A 7500-nucleotide genomic window follows, 5' to 3' on the forward strand; every position below is an offset into this window, starting at 1 on the left:
TTGGGTTTGTAAATTGTCAGTACTGACATCTAAGTTTATCAAAGGCGTCATTCTTCGAACCAGAATTGAACCAGCGACCTAAGGATTTCTGTACCAATCTCCTCTACAGTCCTCCGCTCTACCAGCTGAGCTATCGAAGGATTCCAAGAACGTACAACTGTGATATTACGTGCTATTAAAATGATTGAGTGTTAATTTTAAACATTATCAACTTTCCAAGCAAAATGAAAAATGATTTGACTACACAAAAGAGATTCAACTACTTATTCCTGTGTTGCTTTATCACACAAATTGCCATGTTTAATCATTTGGAAAATATCACTAATAGTTTGACTTATATTTGTGCAATTACTATCAACTGGCTACAGAGCTAGTTTGGAAAGCACTTTCAATAGATTTTTTTTTTTTTTTTTGCAAATTGATTTTTATTGATAATTTCAAAAATGTAAACAACAGGTAGTCGTAACCGAGATACAACATCAAAAAGAACCCGGAGATGTGAGCATTAACAGGATCCGTAGGGGGAATGCTGCATTTCGACTAACATATTGCGTCTCCAAAAACAGATCTAGAGTTGCAACTACTCAGATATGTAAAAAAGAAGAAAATAGAAGAGGGAGAGGAAAGATAAAGAACAAGAGAAAAAGAGCCCAGAGAAAAGGAGTAGAATTACTCCCAAGAAAGGGGAGGAGGGGAAAGGGTATCCCAAGGAAAAAGATTTAGAGCAACAAAAAAAAAGGGGGGGGGGTTCTCTCCTCCCAACTCATGGAACCCTGCTACATCAATAGCAGGGGACTACTTAAATGTAATAAAAAATGAGGTTTTATCCTCAAAGGGAAGATTTATAATGGATTGTCTCTTTGTATTCGAGCCAAGGGCTCCAAGTGGCATTAAAGGATGTGTTTCTCACTTCTAGAGACGCAATGAAGTCCTCCATTGCCATATAATGATCTAGGCAGGCGTTCCACTCCTTCATAGTAAGAATCACTGTAGATTTCCAGTGTACTGGAATAATTGCCTTGTAGGCACTTAAAATATGTCGTAATAGTGATTTCTTAAGTCGATGTCTGGGTGTACGAGTAAGATTTAATAGCCAAAAACTAGAACAACAGGGTAGATCTTCGCCTAGAATAATGTTAGTTGTCTCCACCACTTTGTTCCAATATGGTTGAAGAAGAGAGCATTCCCACCATATATGTAGGGGGGTACCCACGGCTGTCCTACATCGCCAACATGTGTTGGGTACTCCGGGGTAGATTTTCGCAAGGAGATTTGGGCATCTATACCACCTTGTGAGTACTTTGTAGTGAGTCTCCAGGGCCAAAACATTGGTAGTTAGGGAAAAAGTATTATTATAGATATCTTCCCAATCATCTGTAGTAACTAAACCCGCGAGATCTAGTTCCCAATCCCTGACATACTTAGGTTGGGAAGAAAATCTGTGGTCTATTATCCATTTATAAAACGTAGATAGAGTGTGTCTGGGATATGATTGGGAGAGACACAGCCGTTCGAACAAAGTCATAGCCCGTTCACCCCCCCCCCAGAAGAGCAAAAAGTCATTAGGTAATGTTTAATTTGGAGATACCTCCATATTTCTTTGTTAGGTAGATTCCATTTAGTCTGCAATTCGGGGAAGGGTATCACGCCAGACGCATCCAGCAGCTGATCTACTCTCAGGATGCCTCTTTCTCGCCATAAACAAAACGACAGGGAGTGGCAACCTGGGGGAAACTCAGGATTCCCAAACAATGGTAAAAGTGGAGAAGGGGGCGCGGAAACGTGGGGAATGGTACGTAGAAGACGCCAGCTCAGAAATAGAGGGCCAGCCAGTGGATGCATTACCCGGGGGACTTTAGAGAGCCAAGGGGAATCCGAGCTAAGGGAGGGAAGAGAGGCCAATTCGATATCTACCCACTGTTTCCTATGGAGTTTGCGGCTCCACTCCATTACTCTCGTAAGGAGTACTGCTTGGTAGTATGAGAAAAAGTGGGGAAGTTGAAGACCTCCTTGGTGTTTTCGTCTAAAAAGAATGTCATGCTTAAATCGTGGCTTACGTCCCGCCCAAACGTAGTCTCTAATCTTACGTTGTAGGGAGGTAAACCATGATCGAGGGATAGCGATGGGCAATGTTTGCAGGAGGTACAGGATTCTGGGTAAGATGTTCATCTTAACTACCCCTATTCTACCTATCCATGAAATTTTTTTCCCACCCCATTTGGTAAGGTCAGATTGGAGTTTGGATAAAAGTGGGGGAAAATTTGAGTGGTAAATCTGAGAAAGATCCCTATGGAGGATCACCCCTAAATATTTTAATTGTGTTGGGTGCCATGCGAAGGGCGAAATGGATTGGAGAACTTGGAGACTCGTCTGATCCAAAGTTAAATTTAATGCCGTGGACTTTTGCAAGTTAATTTTGAAATTGGAGAGAGTGCCAAAACGCTTAAATTCTTTAATGAGATTGGGTACTGAGGTCAAAGGGTTGGATATCACTGCGAGGAGATCGTCCGCAAACAAGGCAAGCTTATATTCTGTCTTTCCCACCTGCAGCCCCGTGATGTTCACGTTCTGACGAATGGCCCTCGCCAGGGCCTCCATGCATAGCACAAAGATAAGCGGTGACAAAGGACAACCCTGACGAGTGCCATTCCGTATCTGAAATGGGTCCGACAGCTCCCCATTTATACGGACACGAGCCGCGGGCCCAGAGTATAGGGCCCTAAGTCTCTGTAGTCCTACTCGGCCCAAGCCCAAGTGTTCCATTACCCCCAACAGAAAATCCCAATCAACTCTATCGAACGCTTTTTCCGCGTCAGTGGAGAGAAGAATAGAAGGAGATTTACAGGTTGAGGCGTAAGAAATTAAATCTAGGACCTTCGTGGTGTTATCTCTAGCCTCACGGCCCGGGACAAACCCCACTTGGTCCGAGTGCACTAGGGACGGAAGGAAGAGTTTTAGGCGATTCGCCATTAATTTGGCGAAGAGCTTTAAATCTACATTTAACAGGGAAATGGGCCTATAGCTGGAACATTGGGCAGGGTCCTTACCCTCCTTAGGGATCACCGTGATGTGTGCAAGCAGAGACTGGGGAGAGAAGGGGGACCGGTCCGAAACCTGATTAAAGGCTCTAAGCATCAGTGGCAACAAAACGTCTCCAAATGTCTTATAATATACCAACGGGATCCCGTCGGGGCCCAGCTCCTGCCATTAGGGGTAGTTTTAATAGCTTCCTCAAGCTCTGAAAGAGTGTAGGGGGCCTCAAGTGATTCAACTTCCTCCGGTGAAAGTGTGGGAAAATTAATTTCCCGTAGGAACTCTGCAATAGAGGCCTTTCGGGAGAGGTCAAGCCCTGCTTCGGTAGAACCTCTGAGGTTATATAACTCGGTGTAATAACTTCGGAAGGCTGCTGCTATCTCTGTCGTGGTACTCTGTGTTGGTCCAGCATGTGTTTTAACTTTGGATATGAAAGATGCTGCCCGTTGGGCCTGGAGTGCCCATGCCAGCAGCTTCCCAGGTTTATTCCCCCATAGAAAATAGCGACTACGGCATTTCTTCGCCTCCAATTTCAGTCTGTAAGACATAAGTGAGTCTAATTCCTTCCGAGCCAATAATAGAGGCTGAAGGGTATCATCTGACAAAGCGGATTTATGAAGAAGTTCTAGGGCTTGAATTTTTTGAATCAAGGCCACCCGAGCCGCCATGTGTTGTTTTTTCCTTAGAGCACCTAATTGTATGAGTTTGCCCCTTATAACGCACTTATGGGCCTCCCAGACCACCACTTTATAGATCTCAGCAGTGTCGTTCACGTCAATATATTCAGTAATAGCTTCCCTAATCTGCTGTTGGCAATACGGATCCTGAAGGATCAGCTCGTTCAATCTCCATGTGTAAGAATTGAGGCGAGGTGGGGACAAACAAACCCCCAAAGAGACTGGAGCATGATCAGCCCAGGATATGTTACCCACTGCAGAGACCTCAACCAAGTGTAAAAACCTATGAGTGATAAATAAGTAGTCAATCCTAGTGTAAGTGTTGTGCGGGTGTGAGTAGAAAGTGAAGTCATGAGTAGAGGGGTGTTGTACCCTCCATACGTCAATGAGTTGGAAATTATGTAGAATTCTCCGGACCCTACGATGGAGTTTATCAGAGTACCTAGGCGAGGGGTTAGAGGAGTCAAAACGAGGTTCCAGGGACCAATTTAAGTCCCCACCGAAGAGCAAAATTCCGTTAACATGGGGCTGGGCTAGGGTAAGGACCCTTTCTAAAAAGGCCGGCTGTGCCTTATTTGGGGCATAGATGTTAAGAAAGGTGAGAGCCCTATTGGCCACATTGCAATTGAGAAGCAGAGCCCTGCCGGGAATAAGTTGATGACATACTACATCGGCAAGGGTAACATGTTTGGTGAACAATATTGCTACCCCTAGGGTTTTACCTTCAGTATTATTGGAGAAATAACCTGTAGGGAAGTCCCTATTCCTGAGAGAAGGGGCTGCCCCCTCTTTAAAGTGGGTTTCTTGCACAAAGGCAACATCTGCTTTCTCGGCCTTAAGTTCTCGCAGGGCCCTTGACCGTCTCTCAGGAATGTTGAGTCCCCGGGCGTTAATAGAAACCACCTTTATCAGCGCCATATTCTTGGCTTAAAAAAGGGAAAAAAAGGAAAAAATGTAGGATCTAGCCTCCTGAAGATTCCAACAATATGGGGCAGGGGTCGAGCACACGCAAATCCAGCCAGCGCAGGAAGGGAGGAGAGAACCAGAAGGAAAAAAGAGAAAAGAGAAGAAGGGGGCAGAAGAACAGCAGAACAAAAAGACATAACAGTGTAAAACAAGAGAACAAGAAACAAGACACCGCTCCCGGTTGTTCGAGCGATGGAGACAATAGTCCCATCAATCGGACCGGGACCAAACATTGCGGTGCAAACGGGGTAACAAGGAAGGAACGAATCCACCCTCCGACACAAACCACATAAAAAAAATATATATATATTACATTTTTTTAGCGACCACAGGAATGCAAATACAACTGATCAGCATAATGATAACAATACGCGCCCCCAACTAATTTAAAGCAGTATATACTATGGTAGAGATGCGGGGTCATCTCCTTAAACGAGTTATACAATGTTCAGGCCTCTCAAGCTAAAGGCAATTATCAGAGAAAGAAAGAAACAGGGCCTGGGAGGCATTGCGTCTTCCGACTGCATAGAATCTCACTGCGGAAATCCATCCAATAGGTAATGGCCCCCTCCACAGAGTCCCTGCGTGGCGTCACAGCTGTCCATGGGCTGAAAGTTCCCCTGTCATAAGCAAAAGTCACAGATCAGATAGAGGGATACTCAGGTCTACGCAGCCGGTGAGGAAGATGCAGAGGGCGGGGAGGAGCGATTCCACTTTTGCGATGCTGAGGGGGAGCCCACTGTTTGAAAAGGAGGGTCGACCCGTGGGGGTTGAGGGGGGCGGATCCTCGAGCGTACGGATTGCCACTCAGGGGTCTGCACTGGATCAATTGACAGAGTGGAGCAGAAGAGAGCGACATACTCAGGGGTCCGAATCGTGGCCGTCTGACCCTCATTAGTGGCTGTAATGCTGAAGGGAAATCCCCATTTATATTTGATGTTATTCTTACGGAGGATGTCCGTTAAGGGCTTCAATTGACATCTAGATTGTAGGGTGTGACGAGAAAGATCTTGAAAAACCTGAATGGGCGAGCCATTGAAGTCTAAGTCGCCAGAGTTCTGGATTTTTCTAATTATCTCGTCTTTTTGGCTATAGTAGTGTAGGCGACAGATAATATCTCGTGGCCGGTCAGACTGCAGGCCTCTAGGACGCAGCGCCCTGTGTGCTCTGTCGAAGACAATGGGGTCGTTTGGATCGGTCTCCAGGACTGCACCGAAGATTTTGTTTAGGACATCTGGGATGTTTTGTTGGGGTATGTCCTCAGGGATGCTCCTCACCCGCAGGTTGTTTCTGCGTCCCCTATTGTCTAAATCGTCAAGATGGTCGTGTAGGTTCTGAATCTCCTCTGCTTGAAGTTTAATGGTGTCCACCAATACATGATGGAAAGCATTGGATTCCTCTCCAGTAGACTCCAGCATTTCGATGCGAGAGCCTAGCTGACTAAATTCGGACCGAAGTGTGGACACTTCTGAGTGTACTACGTCCCAAAGCCTACTCTCCAAGGATGTGAAATCTGCCTTGGTGGGCAAGGACTGCAAGAGTTTAAGGACTTTCTGCATATCCTGTTGTCCAGTGGAGCTCAGAGCAGGTGTGATCGCTCTGGATTCGACTTTTGTCCCAGACCCCTCAGAGTGAGCGGGAGAGGTGGGCGTCGACGGGACTGACATGTCCGTGTCTTTTTGGAGATTGAGATATCTTCGAAGGTCCGAGCGGGGGGGAACTTCAGACAGGCGGACTGGGGTTCTTACTCCCTTACGTTTCCTGCGACTCATGAAAGGGCGGCTTTTGAATCCGGAGAGGGTAAACCAATGAAGAGTAGCAGGGAGAGGATTTAAGCGACAGCCTCTTTATGACAGGAACGGAGACATAAGCACAGGATGACTGGACGCCACTAATCCCACGGAGACCACTCCCTCGTTCCCGTTTCAAGCAGTTGGGGACAGATATCTGAAGAGCACTACGCAACAATCATTTAAAAGAGAGGGACAGGTGCAGCTGCGGCTATAGAAACCAGGTTGCATGGTCGTGGAACGCGTATATATCGGATTGGCTGCGAAGCCGTGTCGGGTCCAGCATAAGAGTGTAGGGGTAGCAAGACAAACCCGTGGTCGCTATGCCGGAAGTATGTGTCAGAAGGTGTCAGACATTACTCCTCGAGGTGGCCTCACATGGTGGATGAAGGAAGCATCCACTCCCAGGAAGGTGGGGATAAGTTCACATGGCAGTGCCTACTCCAATAGGCAAGATGTTTTGTTATAATACAAGGAAGTGAGACAACAGCAACAAGGGGGTGAGATTCATCAGGGTCCCACAGTTTCGGTTCTCCTGGTCAGGCAGGGAGAGCGTATTTAGGCAAGGAATCCACTCAGTATTGCCGTCACTATGCGCCATAAAAATATAGGTCACCGAGCCCACTATAACACAGGGTGGGAGTAGTGAGAAGTGGGATAGGGGCAGCTGCAGGCCACTCCAAGGATCACTGTTTCCTCTGACAGAGCCTAGCCCGGGCAGTCAATATACCCCAAAAGCAAAGGGGAGAGGGTTCCCAGCAGCCCCCACTACCTGCAGCACATTAAGAGTAGGTCAGTGTCCCCCCACTGAACCGCAGCTTCCAGTTTATACAACCTGCCAGACACCAAGATGGCGCCGCCGGGCTCTAATCCTGAGATGCAGCAGCGCTGGTACCTGCACCCCAGCCAGCGGGGGAGAGCTCGTTGGTGGAATCGGTGAGAGTCCCGTCAGTCACAGGGCCCCCCTCTCGCCCGGGCAGTGGAGAGCGGAGGATCTTCAATAGATTTTTTAGTGTAGCCAAACTTACATCAAG

General features: G+C 47.0%; 1 non-coding gene across 1 annotated transcript; it reads right to left on the reverse strand.

The window, feature by feature from the left end:
* Positions 1 to 50: 50 nt before the first annotated feature.
* Positions 51 to 140, reverse strand: TRNAY-GUA (transfer RNA tyrosine (anticodon GUA)). Its single transcript is given in 2 exon segments — positions 51 to 86; positions 104 to 140. It is a non-coding gene; the product is annotated as a tRNA-Tyr (tRNA).
* Positions 141 to 7500: the final 7360 nt, after the last annotated feature.

This window comes from Pseudophryne corroboree, chromosome 4, assembly GCF_028390025.1.
Source record: "Pseudophryne corroboree isolate aPseCor3 chromosome 4, aPseCor3.hap2, whole genome shotgun sequence".
In the NCBI taxonomy this organism is placed as follows: Eukaryota; Metazoa; Chordata; class Amphibia; order Anura; family Myobatrachidae; genus Pseudophryne; species Pseudophryne corroboree.